The following is a 15808-nucleotide window of genomic DNA, read 5'->3' as shown; positions in this document are numbered from 1 at the left end:
AAGAAACAAAAAGAGCACAGATATCTGGCAGGCATCAACAGAGAAAAAAATTCAAATACCCTATATACTCCATGAAATCCATGCACCTGTTGGAAGTATTTGCTTCCCAAACTTTGTTTATCTTCATTAATATTGAAATAAGGAAAACACTAAGATTATACACACACATATATATTTTTTGTTTGTTTCAATTGTTTATTAACCAGATTACAATAATAATCCTGGTAGATACCTTAGTTCATCCTTTTAATAAGCCTGTTGATCTGGTCTTCCCTGTTGCTAGCGTCTCCACCTTCTACAAAATGGGTGGTCTTTTTCTTCATTCCACCTCGTGGAGAAGACAAAAATATGGAACGCTTCACGAATTTGCGTGTCATCCTTGCGAAGGCGCCATGCTAATCTTCTCTGTATTGTTCCAATTTTAGTATATGTGCTGCCGAAGCGAGCACACACACATATATTTTTAATTTCTCCATCATTGTTTTCTCTAAAATTGTCTCAATATAAGAAATACAAAGCCAATATTTACAGTATTTCTTCTCAGAGGACAACATTTAACTTCATTAGTCATTGATACATATTATTTTAAGTAATAAATACCTGAAAACAAACTTTAGTTTCCAATTACCAATGATATAAATATTTGTCATTTTAACTTACACGTTAATTAGATAGTTTTGGGGGTATGAGAAATAGTTTTAACGAATAAATACAAAATAATGTCTACTCAGATGGTAAAGAATCTGCTTCCAGTGTGGGAGACCTGGGTTCAATCCCTGGGTTGGAAAGATCTCCCAGAGAAGGAAATGTAACCCACTCCAGTATTCTTGCCTGGAGAGTCTCCAGGGACAGAGGAGCCTGGCAGGCTACAATCTATGGGGTTGCAAAGAGTTGGACATGACTAAGCAACTAAGCACACCCACAAATAGATACATAAATTTTATATATACCTCTTTTCCTCACACAAAAAAAACAGAAGCACTTTCATTCACTAAATACTTAACATTTTTTAGCATTCTCCTTTAATTAACCACATGAAGATATTAATGTGCTTCAGGTTTGTTGTGTAAAACTTTTTCGTTTTTTAACTTCCATAATTATGACCAGGAATCAGAATACTTTTTTTAAAAAGTTAAAATATTTTATTTCTTTGAATTTTTTCAACTATACCATTTTATGTTTGATTAATAAGTGTAATCTAAAAAAGGCATTTAGGTCAGGCAGTGAAGTTGAGAATATCTCAAATGTGGTCATTCTGCAATTAAAATTAAATCAGAAACAGAGTAGTCTTACTGGTGAAAGGATATTACAGCATAAAGTGTCTCCTTTAACGTGCCTTTATATTTGTTGCAACATTCTATTATAAAAATCTCCTCTGTATCTCCTTAAGTCTTTGGTTCTTACATTACAGTATGCCCCACTAGACACAAAATTCAAAGCTTTTTCTAATTTTCAAAGAAACCAAAAGTGGTTAAGAGGATTTGTTAGGTAGTTAGAATAGGAAAAAGGAGTCCAAAATGGAGGTGGCTAAAAGACAAAGAAGGGAAAAGTCCACAAAAATAGAACAAAGGCAGATGTAAGGACTGGAGTGAGAACCTCAGGTGAAACAGCCTTCCTGGCTAGCCCAATTTACATAGGGCAGCTCAAGGGGAGGAGAAAAAACATATAAAAAGAGGAGCCAAAACTGGGCTTCTGGACTCTTTTCTCTTTGTGTCTTTTGGGTTGTCCCATCCTCCCACCTCAAGGATGTATTTTCCTTCGCTTGCCAAAAAAACCTGAGCTTTAACACTGGTCTGTCCAGTGCTTCAAATTTCTGCTGTGGCAAAACAGAACTGAGGAAATTGCAAACTCCCCTGACATCTATGGTGCCATTTCTTGGATTTAACCTGGCTGTAACAACCTCGGCTCAGCCCCTGCAAGGCAGAGGCCAAGTGCAGCAGAAGCCCAACTCAGTGAAAGGGCCCGTGGTGGAAGCTGAACATGAAGAAAACCCAAGTGCAGGGGAAGTGGGTGTGCTGGAAGAAGCCCAGCATGCTGCAACCGGGACAGCAAAAATAAACTCGGCAGAAAGCTCATGCAGCTCAGATTCCAGAAGACCTCTGGGTGGGGTAGGAAGTACTCGCTCCTATGGCTGGAAGGACATATGGCTAACAAAATCTTAATTCCTTTACAATCTCTCATTTCTTATTTCCTTGAACCCCTAGCAAACAGGCAAGCCATCATGGGTGCCCCAGTGTGTCTGGAAGGCTCTACTATCTGCTGTGCCTTAGTAGCTGTTGCCCAAGCAGGTTGAGTGATCTGTCTTTAATCTTCTTTGTGCCAAGGATCAGGCCAATGAAAACTGTGAGCACAGGTCAGGTATTTAGCAGATTTTCCAGCAGGTTATGAAGGGGATTTCTCGGTACATGTTTCCCACTACTTTTTCCTTCTGTCCTTCAGCTCCTCTCTCCTGGGACTTGAGCCAGACCAAAACCCATGGTGCCTGGCTTCAGGACCTGATGAAGCTCAGGTCCTCGATGTGTCATTGGGGAAAAAAAAAAAAAAAAAATCATTGTGACTCACAGAGATAGGTAACAGGTGGATTTGTTTGGATTTAGAGAGAAGCACACTCCACAGGGTGTTGTTCATCACTGAGGCCATAGAATGTGGTGTGATTAATTTTTTTGAACTGGGTGATTCCATATGCTAATGAGTGGGAGGATCATTCCAACGATTGAGGAATCATCCACTCCTTGGTCTTTTGATAGTGCCTTGGAACTATCCTGGTGTCTCTGGATGTGTCATTTAGCTTGCAGATTGAGAATCAAGGCTTAATTGAATTTGACTTGTTTGTCATCTTGGACCCATTTGATTTTAATCAGTTAATATATGCCCTTGGGTTATGTCATTCTTTCAAAAGTTGTGCCCTGCCTCCTTTGCTTCTGTTTCATGCTCTTTTCTTGAGTCCCCTCTGAGCCCACAATATTGCCTCTACAATCTTCTGAAGGGACAAACAGAAAATAGATGGCCTTTGGGAGGGAAACACTGTGTAATATCCAACCTCTCTAGGTGTTCAGACCTTCATCTTCCATGTTTCCTACAACATGTGCAACAACAGCATCTCTCAGTGAATCTGCTAGGGTGGGTGACAGGCACACAATACCTGCTAGAAGTCCATCTGTTGGTGGCATCCCTTCAAGGGCAATTGGGCTTACAGGGATAATGTTTGCCATTTTGGGAGAGAACCCTGAAGGCTGTTTGGGCCCAAACCATTACCACCCTTCTCCTAAAATTACAAACATATCCCTGGAATCAAATCTCCATTCTACCTTTATTGGAATGTCTGATCTGTTGCCTCTTATCAATTTGTTCTTAAGCCACTCACAAATTCCTACAACCAGGACCTGTCCCATTGTAGGCAACATAGCTCCACCCTGCCTATTATTAAAATACTCTTAATGCCCCTAAGACGACCAGATAACCCACTCTTTTGTTATTACTTTTCCTATTTCCTAAAGTGGGTCTATGACAATGAAATGTTTACTATTGGAAACACCCTAAATTGCTCTTATTGAAGACCAGGGGAATAAATTAGTGATTTATATTCCCTTGGAGCAATAAGAGGATAAGGCTTATGGCTGTTTCACCAGGTTCCCAGTCTCATTGCACAAACTTGGATTGCTTTACATCATGGTATCTGTTCCCATTCATGGTGGACACACCAGCAATGAGTTAAGATTCAGTTCAGTCGCTCAGTTGTGTCCGACTCTTCACGACCCCATGAATCCCAGCATGCCAGGCCTCCCTGTCCATCACCAACTCCGGGAGTTCACTCAGACTCACGTCCATTGAGTCAGTGATGCCATCCAGCCATCTCATCCTCTGTTGTCCCCTTCTCCTCTACCCCCAATCCCTCCCAGCATCAGAGTCTTTTCCAATGAGTCAACTCTTCGCATGAGGTGGCCAAAGTACTGGAGTTTCAGCTTTAGCATCCTTCCTTCCAAAGAAATCCCAGGGCTGATTTCCTTTAGATGGACTGGTTGGATCTCCTTGCAGTCCAAGGGACTCTGAAGAGTCTTCTCCAACACCACAGTTCAAAAGCATCAATTCTTCGGTGCTCAGCTTTCTTCACAGTCCAATACTCACATCCATACATGACCACTGGAAAAACCATAGCCTTGACTAGACAGACCTTTGTTGGCAAAATAATGTCTCTGCTTTTGAATATGCTACCTAGGTTGGTCATAACTTTCCTTCCAAGGAGTAAGCATTTTTTAATTTCATGGCTGCAATCACCGTCTGCAGTGATTTTGGAGCCCAGAAAAATAAAGTATGACACTGTTTCCATTGTTTCCCCATCTATTTCCCATAAAGTGATGGGACTGGATGCCATGATCTTCGTTTTCTGAATGTTGAGCTTTAAGCCAACTTTTTCACTCTCCACTGTCACTTTCATCAAGAGGCTTTTTAGTTCCTCTTCACTTTCTGCCATAAGGGTGGGGTCATCTGCATATCTGAAGTTACTGATATTTCTCCCCGGCAATCTTGATTCCAGCTTGTGTTTCTTCCAGTCCAGCATTTCTCATGATGTACTCTGCATATAAGTTAAATAAGCAGGGTGACAATATACAGCCTTGACGAACTCCTTTTCCTATTTGGAACCAGTCGTCGTTCCATGTCCAGTTCTAACTGTTGCTTCCTGACCTGCATACAGATTTCTCAAGAGGCAGGTCAGGTGGTCTGGTATTCCCATCTCTTTCAGAATTTTCCACAGTTTATTGTGATCCATACAGTCAAAGGCTTTGGCATAGTCAATAAAGCAGTAATCAATGTTTTTCTGGAACTCTCTTGCTTTTTCAATGACCCAGTGGATGTTGGCAATTTGGTCTCTGGTTCCTCTGCCTTTTCTAAAACCAGCTTGAACATCTGGAAGTTCATGGTTCACGTATTGCTGAAGCCTGGCTGGGAGAATTTTGAGCATTAATTTACTAGCATGTGAGATGAGTGCAAATGTGCGGTAGTTTGAGCATTCTTTGGCATTGCCTTTCTTTGGGATTGGAATGAAAACTGACCTTTTCCAGTCCTGTGACCACTGCTGAGTGTTTCAAATGTGCTGGCATATTGAGTGCAGCACTTTCACAGCATCATCTTTTATGATTTGAAAGAGCTCAACTGGAATTCCATCACCTCCACTAGCTTTGTTTGTAGTGATGCTTCCTAAGGCCCACTTGACTTCACATTCCAGGATGTCTGGCTCTAGGTCAGTGATCACACCATCGTGATTATCTGGGTCATGAAGATATTTTTTGTATAGTTCTTCTGTGTATTCTTGCCATCTCTTCTTAATATCTTCTGCTTCTGTTAGGTCCATACCATTTCTGTCCTTTATCGAGCACATCTTTGCATGAAATGTCCCCTTGGTATCTCTAATTTTCTTGAAGAGATCTCTAGTCTTTCCCATTCTGTTGTTTTCCTCTATTTCTTTGCACTGATCCCTGAGGAAGGCTTTCTTACCTCTTCTTGCTATTCTTTGGAACTCTGCATTCAGATGCTTATATCTTTCCTTTTCTGCTTTGCTTTTCACTTGTCTTCTTTTCACAGCTATTTGTAAGGCCTCCCCAGACAGCCATTTTGCTTTTTTGGATTTCTTTTCCATGGGGATGGTCTTGATCCCTGTCTCCTGTACAATGTCACAAACCTCATTCCATAGTTCATCAGGCACTCTATCAGATCTAGGCCCTTAAATCTATTTTTCACTTCCACTGTATAATCATAAGGGATTTGATTTAGGTCGTACCTGAATGGTCTAGTGGTTTTCCCTACTTTCTTCAATTTCAGTCTTAATTTGGCTGTAAGAATTCATGATCTGAGCCACAGTCAGCTCCTGGTCTTGTTTTTGTTGACTGTATAGAGCTTCTCCATCTTTAGCCGCAAAGAATATAATCAATCTGATTTCAGTGTTGACCATCTGGTGATGTCCATGTGTAGAGTCTTCTCTTGTGTTGTTGGAAGAGGGTGTTTGCTCTGACCAGTGTGTTCTCTTGGCAAAACTCTATTAGTCTTTTCCCTGCTTCATTCCGTATTCCAAAGCCAAATTTGCCTGTTATTCCACGTGTTTCTTGACTTCCTACTTTTGCATTCCAGTGTCCTATAATGAAAAGGACATCTTTTTTGGGTGTTAGTTCTAAAAGGTCTTGTAGGTCTTCATAGAACAGTTCAACTTCAGCTTCTTCAGCGTTACTAGTTGGGGCATAGACTTGGATTACTGTGATATTGAATGGTTTGCCTTGGAAACAAACAGAGATCATTCTGTCGTTTTTGAGATTGCATCCAAGTACTGCATTTCGGACTCTTTTGTTGACCACGATGGCTATTCCATTTCTTCTGAGGGATTCCTGCTTGAAGTAGTAGATATAATGGTCATCTGAGTTAAATTCACTCATTCCAGTCCATTTTAGTTCGCTGATTCCTAGAATATCGACACTCACTCTTGCCGTCTCTTATTTGACCACTTCCAATTTGCTTTGATTCATGGACTTAACATTCCAGGTTCGTATGCTATATTGCTCTTTATAGTATTGGACCTTTCTTCTGTCACCAGTCACATCCACAACTGGGTATTGTTTTTGCTTTGGCTCCATCCCTTCATTCTTTCTGGAGTTATTTCTCCACTGATCTCCAGTAGCATATTGGGCCCCTACTGACCTGGGGAGTTCCTCTTTCAGTATCCTATCATTTTGCCTTTTCATACTGCTCTTGCAACCGCCCATTCCCTGGGCCACCTCCAGTACTCCAGCTCCACCAGGCTCCGCCAGCAAAGCACGGGGAGCGCAGGGGACATCGGCCCAGCCACCAGCGTAGTGTCAAAGGCGCCCAAGCACCAGTCAGAAACACCTTCACCCTGACCCCGACCCCAACTGCATCAGCTTCAGCCGCCACCAGCTTCCAGGGTGCAAAGTACTACCTTGCTGTCATCTCCTTGTGAGTGGGATTGGCATCCCAGCTGCACCTCTTGGCACAAGGGCTCCAGGAAACACAGACACATGCCAACAGACAGCCTGCTTTACCAGGCCCCTTTTAGATCTGAGGATTCTTTGACAATCAAGGAGACACTTCAACAATTATAATCTATGTTGGTCAGGGGTACTGGAACAGTGGCTGCACTTTGCTGGAGCAGCCGTGAAGAGATACCGCACGCCCAAGGTAAGAGAAACCCATGAAAGATGGTAGGTGTTGCAAGAGGGCATCAGAGGGCAGACACACTGAAACCATACTCACAGAAAACTAGTCAATCTAATCACACTAGGACCACAGCCTTGTCTAACTCAATGAAACTAAGCCATGCCTATGGGGCAACCCAAGATGGGTGGGTCATGGTGGAGAGATCTGACAGAATGTGGTCCACTGGAGAAGGGAATGGCAAACCACTTCAGTATTCTTGCCTTGAGAACCCCATGAACAGTATGAAAAGGCAAAATGATAGGATACTGAAAGAGGAACTCCCCAGGTCAGCAGGGGCCCAATATGCTACTGGAGATCAGTGGAGTTAAGATTAAAACCCCTTAATCCTACCCAGCATTGGTCATTCTGGAGACCTTAGGGATGCTGAACTCCAGCCTGGGGTCCCAGGAAGTCGAACTGTCTTGGGATCTGGTCCTTGGAAGGTTGTCACACCTCAACCTGTTGGGGATCCATCAGTCCAGGGGTCCCAGTAAGCTGACCTGCCTCAATTTGCCCAGGGATTCAATCTACAGGAGGCTGTCATGCCTCAGCCTGCTTGGGGATCTGCACCCTGACCCAGAGACACCTGGCTATCAGGTTGCAACAGACTAGGTAGGATAAGCTTTAGAAAGACTCACACCTAATAAAGTCACCAATAAAAACGGAAGGCCTATTAGTTTTTTTCTTTTTTCTTTTCCTCCTTGTCATCACTTTTAGATGGGAAATAACCAATCCAATTCTCTACAGATGCCCTTAAGATGCACCCTTGATAACTGGAAGCTGTTTGATCCTCTAACCCCATGGACTGTAGCCCACCAGGCTCCTCTGTCCATGGGATTCTCCAGGCAAGAATACTGGAGTGGGTTGTCATTTCCTTCTCCAGGGGATCTTCCCAACCCAGGGATCGAACACAGGTCTCCCACATTGCAGGCAGATACTTTAACCTCTTAGCCACCAGGGAAGCCCTAATTCTAAAGAGAAGTTGCTTAAAATTCTTTTGTGCCACTGAGTAACCATGGTATCCTCTGGGAGACAAGGAACACTGGCCTGAGGATGGGAGTTTAAATTACAATACCATCCTGCAGCTAGATGCTGGAGTCCAGCTCCAGCAGCCAGGGAATCAGCCTGAAGAGATGAGCAGTGTCAGTAGAGAATGATGTAGCCTCTGACACAAGGTGCAGGACTACATGTTTATTTCAAGCTTCAGGTTTCCTTTTATACTTTGACAAAAGCATTAGGTCAGAGGTTTGACATTTTCAGTTTCCTGTCACCCAGGTTTATTGTCTCCAGAAATCATTGTTGCCCTACAAACAGAGTTCCTCCTTCAGCGATTCTCTCAGAATCGGGTTTACTATCTATTATCTACTTACTCATGCTTATGTCTGGGCTGCATATCACATCCCTCAGATTATTTCTTATCTTTCTAAACCCTGCTTGCCCCTAGCATCCTAAGCTCACTATCTCCTAAAAAGGTTTCTAGCTATTAATATCTCTAAAATTCCTAATCCTTATAAGCTAGAGTAAAATACGCTAACACTACAACATTCTTTAAACTTTTAGCCTCTAACTATTCTTTATTATTCCTAAACCCTAAACTCAGCAAACTTCCTTTGCCATAAACATCTTCCTCACAAACAGGTCTCAGATAACAATCCCTCCCATGGCCTCAAGCTGCAGCCTACATGCTCATCCTGGGACATTCTTTGTAAAGATCCTAGAACAAATGTCAATGTTAACTTTATGGATTATTTTCTGGGCACAACTGCAGAAGGCTTTGTGCTTTCTCTTGTTCCTCTCAAAAACAATAAGCACCTTAGCATTCTTTCTAGCCAACTCAACCCAAGCAAGGAAAAAATAAGTCAGAATCACAAGACCTAACTCCTTCATCCCGGGACCGTGCCTGCGGGATGAGGAGATGGGGGTAGGGCCGTGCCTCCATTTTGTCAGTAGTGCCTAACGTGGCTCCCGATAGCTAGACTTATTCCACAAAAGACAAAAGAAATGGACAGAGATTCCCCCATGCCCAAATCTTCTTCTGACCAAGAGATATAACTCTGTCTTAAGTATGGGACTGTTGTATGCCCTAAAAGCGAGCCTATAAGGCAAATGGTGTTAGGCACAGACAACTAAGAGAAGGAAGCCCTCCATGAAGACTCACCTCTCATGGCTCCCGAGTTGCCTGCTGCTCCTTCCTTGTATCCAAATGTGCCCCCATATCTGGGAGCATCCCTTCCACAAAAGCCAACTCGATTATGTCCCTTAGTTGAAACCGGAGGAGAATTCAGACCAACCCAGGGCCATAAGCCCTTTTCCCTCTCAGAACTAAGACAGATCAAACAAGACCTGGGAAGCTATACAGATGAAACAGGCAAATATAAGATATATTCCAACATATTACCTTGGCCTTTGGCTTGATGTGAAAGGACATCATGGTCATATTTAGTCAAACTTTATCTGACCCTGAGCATGCTAGGGTCTTAAAGGAAGCCCAAATGTATGCTATAGGGCTTCACATGCCAAGTGATAAATACCCAGTAGGGGAAACTGTAGTCCCCTCCTCAGATCCTAATTAGAATTATAATGACTCTGAACACACATGGTAAAAGATCATTTTCGGATCTATGTAAAGGCAGGACTAAAAGCAGCCCAGCAAAAAGTAATCAACTATGCCTGGGTCTCAGCAATAACTCACCCAATGAGAACCACATTGACTTTCTGGAAAGGCTGAAAGAAGCCCCCCAAAAGTTTACCAATCTGAACTTAGACTCTTACGAGTGACAGGTGATTTTAAGTGACAAATTCTTGTCCCAATGTGCATCAGACATCAGGATAAAGTTACAACAGCTACAGCAGCAAGACCCTCCTGCTTCTTTAGATAAGATGGTCCAGACAGCCACCAATACCTCTCATAACAGAGAACAGGAGAGGGAAGCCAAGATCCAGGAAAGGGAGAAAAGGAAAGAGACAAGGCATGCCCAAATGTTGGCTGCCTTCCAGGGAAGCTCTATGGCAAACCTTGAGTCCTTGAAGGACAAGGCACGAGCCAAATGCCTAATCTGCAGACAGGCAGGACATTGGCTCAAAGAATGTCCAAACCATGACAAGTCTCCTAAAATGGCTTGCTACAAATGCCATAAATTGGAACATTGGGTGGCACTCTGCCCTTGGGACTCAAGAGCCTCAAATTCAAGCACCAAGCCTTCCCTCATGATGGTTCAACAGGACTGAAGCGGCCCACTCCAGCCAGCCCACCTGTCACAAATAACCATCACGGGGCTGGAGCCAAGGGTGCAACTGGATATGGCAAGTAGATCTGAGAATTTATTGGTTGACACAGGGGCTACCTACTCTGTCCTGACCTCCTGCTCCAGAGCCTTCTCCTGCCAAACCTGTACCTTTTTGGGTGCCACAGGAAAAACAATTACAAAAGATTCACCCAAGCACTTCTTTGTTGCTGGGAGGGACAAATATTTTCCCACCAGTTTCTGGTGGTCCCTGAGTGTCCTACTCCCTTATTGGGAAGAGATCACTCCCTGCCTTCAAAATCTTGCAGCTATTGCAGTCCTGATAGAAGATTCTTTAAAACTCTCTTTTGGGGGCAAACTATTTTTACCAGACACCAAGTGAAACAACTCCTGAATGGGACAGGCCACTTATGGATGTCTGATCAAAGGATCCTCAGGTATCAAGCAGGGATGATGGAAAATCCAGGCCTCACTACATCCCCTTGTGAGGTTCTTAACCTAGCTGTCCTCCTGCCTGTACCTGAGGGCTCTCTTCACCTTTCACTCTTGCCTAGAAATTTTGGACCACTGGACAAAATCCTCAGAGGGATTGTCAGAAGATCCTCTGACCAACCCTGAGGAAATCTGGTACACTGATGGAAGCAGCTTTGTCTTGGATGGAAAAAAGAAGAGCCAGATATGCAGTAGACTCCAATTTTGAGACCACAGATGCTAAACCTTTGCCATCAGGTACTTCAGCCCAATTAGCTGAGCTCATAGCCCTCACTTGAGCTTTAGAGCTGGGAAAAGGAAAAAGAGTAGCCATTTACATTCCAAGTATGCCTTTCTGGTGCTACATGTACATGCTGCCATTTGGAAAGAAGGGGGCTATTTGACCACCTGATGGTCCCCAATTAAATATGGTGATCAAATCCTTTAGGCTTTTGGACGCAGTCCATCTGCCTGCTGAGGTTTAAGTCTCCCATTGTAAAGGACACCAAAAAGGGAGCACAGAAGTGGCACAAGGGAACCAAGCAGCTCATCAGGCAGCTAAGAGAGCAGCACTACAGAACAATGAACTAAAAGGGGTTGCCACCTTAGTTTCACAGAGTAATTTGCCAGAAACTCCTTCATATACTGAAGGTGAGACTTAAAGCTAAGAGTGAGGGCTTTCAAGAAGATCATATGGGGTGGTTCCAAAAGGAGGGGCTCCTTTTTCTGACTGGGAACCTCCAATGGAAGTTGGTTAACTCCTTAAATGCCACTATTCATTTAGGGGAGAAGGCCCTCCAAAGATTACTAGAAAGGTCCTTCAGAGGAACAGGCCTTCAAACAACTATAAGGCAAGTGGTCTCCTCTTGTCCCACTTGCCAATTAAACAGCCCCCAAGGACCTTGAAGACCCAAGCTGGCCCAGCCCACCCAATAGCGTGGGACCCATCCAGGAGAGGACTGGCAGATGGACTTCACCCAGATGCCAGTTTTTCAAGTGTATAAATACCTATTAGCCATGATAGATACATTCATAGGATGGATTTAAGGCTTTCCCACCTGGACTGAGAAGGCTGAAGAGGTGGTTAAACAAAACAAAACAAAACAAAACAAAACAAAAAACTGCTCCATGAAATTATTCTGAGATTTGGTCTGCCCAGGTCATTACAAAGTGACAATGGGGCATCATTTTCTTCTAAGGTCACCCAAGGGTTTTCTAAAGCATTGGACATTATTTATTGTCTCTATTGTGCCTAGAGGCTTCAGTCTTCAGGAAAAGTAGAAAGAGCCAACCAATTCTTAAAATCAGCGATAAAAATGATAACCCAGGAGACCTCCCTGGGATGGAAGGAGGCTTTACCAATGGCTCTCCTCTGAACTCATATTTCCCCTAAGGAACAGGTTGGTCTTAGTCCTTATGAGATGCTATATGGGAGACCTTTTGTTTATGTCAATGACCTCTTCCTAGATCTAGGGGCTCAGACTCTCCACTCTTATACCATGGCCATTGGTCAATTTCAACAGGATATATGCCTGCAGGTTATCAACCAGAACCTCAAAAATTCTAAAGCGTCACCACTATATGCTCCAGGGACTCAAGTCCTAATTAAAGTCTGGAAACATGGGTCCCCAAAGGCTCAACTCCAGCCCACATGGAAGGGCCCCTACCCTGTAATATTGTCTACCCCCAAAGTAGTCAAGGTACCTGGACATGACTCCTGGATTCACTACACATGAGTCAAGCAATGGAAGAAAACAGAAGAGGACACTCAATACACCTGTGAGTTCCTGGGAGATCTCAGATACCTATTCAGAACTACAAATGAGTGCCATTCTAATGAACACCCCTAAAATTAAGTTTCTGGGGATAAAATTTCTCAGGATAGCCCTAAAGAGCCTACACAGCTTGGCAAGGGTTGTACTCAAAAATAGACAGGAGATAGATCTCCTGATCCCTGAACAAGGAGGGATTTGAGCCATCTTGAATGAGACGTGTTGTTTCTGGGTAAACACCTCCAGTCAAGTTAAAAAAGTCTCACAATCCTCAATAAAAACATCCATATCCTACTGGATGTCAAAGAATGAGCTGGAGAATTCTCAGGTGGCTACAATCACTGGGGGATACTTCTCTTGGTGATGGAGAATTTGGAGTTGGCTAATGCCCCTACTAATCCCTGCTATCATCATATTGATGTGGCTTATGATTGCTCCATGTATTATCAATTGTCTAACCCAGTTTGTCTCTGTCCAGGTCAACATGCTACAACATGCAGTGACAGTTCAACAAGGATATATAAACCTACAGGCGACTATGGAAAATATCACTCACCCTTAGATGGACACCGCTATAAGGACTCTGAGGCTTGAGACTAGCAAGAGAGGGAGGCCCAATGCGCCTCACTGTCCCAGTTTAGCAGGAAGTAGCCAGAAAGACCTCAACACCCCTATTCCCAAAGAACTGGGCATCTCAACTCTTGAGGAGGGAATGTTAGGTGGTTAGAATAGGAAAAAGGAGTTCAAAATGTGGTGGCTAAAAGACAAAGACGGGAAAAGCCCACAAAAATAGAATAAAGGCAGGTGTGAGGACTGGAATGAGAACCTCAGGTGAAACAAACAGCCCTCCTGGCTAGTCCAATTTACACAGGGCAGGCTCAAGGGGAGGAGAAAAAAACATATAAAAAGAGGAGCCAAAATTGGGCCTCTGACCTCTCTTCTCTTTGAGTCTTTTGGCTTGGCCCGCCCTCCAGCCTCCAGGATGTATTTTCCTTTGCTTGCCAAATAAAACTGAGGTGTAACACTGGCCCATCTATCACTTCAATTTTTTGCTGTGGCAAGACAGAACCGAGGAAATTACAGACTCACCTGACAGATTTAATTAAATTTTTTCTATAATCTTTGTAGAAGCTTTATATTATACATACAATACAGTAAAGAATCCTAAAAAATTAAATTAAATAACAAAAGCTCACAGTAGACATTGTCAGTTTGTCTTGCCTTGAACTTGCCACTAATAAAGATGTTGCTGAGTCATTCTTCATTAAAATCTATGTCATCCTTTACAACACTTAAAATTTCTCATCCCTCATTTGTTTAGAATAGTTTGTTCTTTCATGGAAATCCATGCACCAGATATTAAGCTTCCATTACATTTTTACTGGGCAATGAATTTGCCTAACAAAGTAGTTATATTTGCTTAATCAGGTTGTTTGAAAGTGAAAGTGAAAGCCTCTCAGTGCTGTCCAACTCTTTGTGATCCCATGGACTATACAGTGGGATAGTCCATGTAACCCACTGTATACATGGCACTATACATGGGTTATACAGTCCATGGAATTCTTCAGGCCAGAATACTGGAGTGGGTAGTTGTTCCCTTCTCCAGGGAATTTTCCCAACCCTGGGATGGAACCCATGTCTACCGCACTGAAGGTGGATTCTTTACCAGCTGAGCCACAATCAGGTTATTTAACTCCCAAGAATGCGGTTTATGTTCTTAGTTCTATGGCTATGAAATTTGACATTAAATTTATTTTTTAGATTCCCCAAGTATATCCATATATTTGTTCCTATATTGTTATGGGATGTTTATAAATAATAATGTCATTTTCCCAGTAAGCTATGAGGCTCCATTGCTGTCATTAAGGACTCACCTGCCAGGTTAGAAATACATATGTTCTGACAAATGTCTTTCTTGCTATCCAAACAGTCACAGCTGCTACAGTAACAAATGACATCCATTCTCAATACCTATCTCTCTAAATCTCCAAATAAGAACTGAACAAAGTATAAAAGGGCTAAAATCACATAGAGTCCAATTACATTCTTAGGATGAATTATTTCACCTGTGACTGAAGAGCTTATATTGAAATAGGGGAAAATTCTCAAAATTTGTTTCTAATAGAATTTTTTTCTATATATAAAAATTATCGAACTTAATTTCTGAAGTTTGAAACACTGGATTAGTTACAGCATTCTAAACAAAAGTAACTGTATTTGACTTTGAGAAGTGTCACTACCTGATAAACAAACTAGAAGCTTAGTGAATTTTCTAATTCACTTTTGATTGATTATGCAACTTTGTATTTCTTTAATATTACTTTTATCCCCTTTCTTCTTTTTCTTCTTCTTTTTTTTTTTTTTGCAATCTGATCTCTCAATTGCTTTGTCATACATGCTTCCTGCTCTCTCAAAGGGAGGTGATCTAGATTAATGAGTTTGAACTCCACAGATTAATACTCTATAAGCAGCAATCATTTTTTCAATTGATATTATTTCACTATTTCAATTTTCTGAAATCACTTGGGACCCATACTAACCTAGAGGGATAACAAACAAGAAGATTAAGCTAGAACAGCCATGATGTAAATTCTCACACAACCTTCAGAAACATACGAGTATCAATTTCATTAGAATTAGATCAAAAATGAGTTGACAGTCACTAAGGCAGAAAGACAATTTTTTCTTTAAAAGATCTTTCAAAGCTCTTTCCCTAAGGCTTGCCTTCTAACTAAAATTATGCCTGGGAAATAGATGGAAACCAATGAGATTTCACTGTATGGAAGCACAAAATATTTACTGAAATTTGATCAAAGAGAATCAGACTATTTTTTGCCAGCATATAGAGACAGTATTAGTGATAAAAATTAGTATAGAGGGTTATAATGAGTGTAACAATCTTCCAAAGAATCAGGATTTATTAAAATTAAACATGTGTTCTAGAAAGGCAGGCATAATATTGTTGGGGAAAAATGAACAAATTCAACAGTTAAATATTAATAGTACTATTACACATTATTGAAAATACATTAAATATTATTTATATGACTACACACATTCATTTTTAGAGGAAAACAACTTGAAATTGAGGTTTTCATCATCTGTCCTCAAAAGTTTCAG

At 42.0% G+C, this 15808-nt stretch overlaps 1 non-coding gene across 1 annotated transcript; it reads right to left on the bottom strand.

The window, feature by feature from the left end:
• Nucleotides 1-342: 342 nt before the first annotated feature.
• Nucleotides 343-449, bottom strand: LOC147365987 (U6 spliceosomal RNA). Its single transcript, XR_015133515.1, has one exon. It is a non-coding gene; the product is annotated as a U6 spliceosomal RNA (small nuclear RNA).
• Nucleotides 450-15808: the final 15359 nt, after the last annotated feature.

This window comes from Bos grunniens, chromosome 9 (genome assembly GCF_055505025.1).
Source record: "Bos grunniens cultivar Pamir isolate PY7600 chromosome 9, Bosgru_T2T1.0, whole genome shotgun sequence".
In the NCBI taxonomy this organism is placed as follows: domain Eukaryota; kingdom Metazoa; phylum Chordata; class Mammalia; order Artiodactyla; family Bovidae; genus Bos; species Bos grunniens.
The sequence above is the reverse complement of the archived record's forward strand: the minus strand, read 5'-3'. Positions and strand labels throughout refer to the sequence as shown.